The sequence below is a fragment of the Chiloscyllium plagiosum genome, unplaced genomic scaffold, assembly GCF_004010195.1.
Source record: "Chiloscyllium plagiosum isolate BGI_BamShark_2017 unplaced genomic scaffold, ASM401019v2 scaf_9701, whole genome shotgun sequence".
NCBI classification, from domain to species: Eukaryota; Metazoa; Chordata; class Chondrichthyes; order Orectolobiformes; family Hemiscylliidae; genus Chiloscyllium; species Chiloscyllium plagiosum.
Genome location: NW_025203671.1, coordinates 3,913 through 5,111, shown reverse-complemented (window position 1 = coordinate 5,111; position 1,199 = coordinate 3,913). Strand labels below are relative to the sequence as shown.

At 45.9% G+C, this 1,199-nt stretch overlaps 1 non-coding gene across 1 annotated transcript; it reads left to right on the top strand.

Moving 5' to 3' along the window:
* Positions 1-749: 749 nt before the first annotated feature.
* On the top strand, positions 750-913 carry LOC122546322. Its single transcript, XR_006310715.1, has one exon. It is a non-coding gene; the product is annotated as a U1 spliceosomal RNA (small nuclear RNA).
* Positions 914-1,199: the final 286 nt, after the last annotated feature.

Here is a 1,199-nt window from a genome sequence, read left to right as displayed (position 1 = left end):
AGGATGGTATTTAAACTAGGCTGAGAGAAGGTATTTATACTAGGCTGGAAGTAAGCAAGTAAATCAGAGACATATAAAAATGATATTTACATTTGAATGACGGGCCTGTTTCTTTAACACCAGAGGGTGTTGAATGTACATCCAGAAAAGGTGGTGCTCTCAGTTTAATGTCACATCCAAACAACGTTGAGAAATATTTCCTTGTACCTGGAATCCTTGATCTTAACCGTGAGGTCTCCTGAAGGAATTGAATTGCGTGGTGGGACACAGAGGGTGGGAGATTGCAAAGCTGCACTTTCACAAAAGAAGATTTGTTCAATTTGTAGGGATTAGGAAAAAGGGATTTCAAAATATCTTTCAAGTTTCACCAGCAAAGCTTAAAAATTGCTTTTATTCGCGTTCACCTTACATTCTAAACAGTGTTTGATAACAGAGTGGTTCAGGTGTGTGAGACATTTCTGGGGCTTTGTTTTGGTGAAGGAGGAGTAGAGTGAAGGGGCGGGGCAGAGGCGGAGCATTTCCGTTTGAGGAAGAAATGCAAATTAGCGCAGCTTGTCAGGGCGCCCAGTGAGTGCAGTATTCAGTGAAACATGAGCCTTTCCGGGTGCTCTTTGATCCAGGTGAGAAATTGCGCTGTTGTGCAGACAGGGAACCTCAGACAGGTGAATTTTCGATTTTGGAAAATGCAGTCAGTGTGAGTGTAAGAGCTATGGGCTGTTGTTGGGTTTGAGCGAGTGAGAGTATTAAGCATACTTACCTGGCAGGGGAGATACCATGATCACTAAGGTGGTTCTCCCAGGACGAGGCTATCCCATTGCACTTCGGGTGTGCTGACGCCTGCGATGCCCCCAAATGCGGGATACTCGACTGCAAAATTTGTGGTAGTGGGGGACTGCGTTCGCGCTCTCCCCTGGTTTACAAACTAAAAGCAGATCATCCAACAGAGGGCGCTCACTCTCTGCTTAATGCAGCTTCCTATATACCGAGCATCTACCTTCAATTCAGTTTCACCTCAGTCCACAGATAATGCTGCACGTCTTACACCATCCTCTCTTATGTTCAGCTCTGTGCACTTATTCTTCTAACCATACAGGTTTACAGTATTGGAGGCAGGCTCTTCGGCCCTTCCTGGCCAACGTTAAAGCCGACGTCCAGTTTCTGCAGTAGTGTAGGATACCGCACCTCAGCAGCTACAGGAG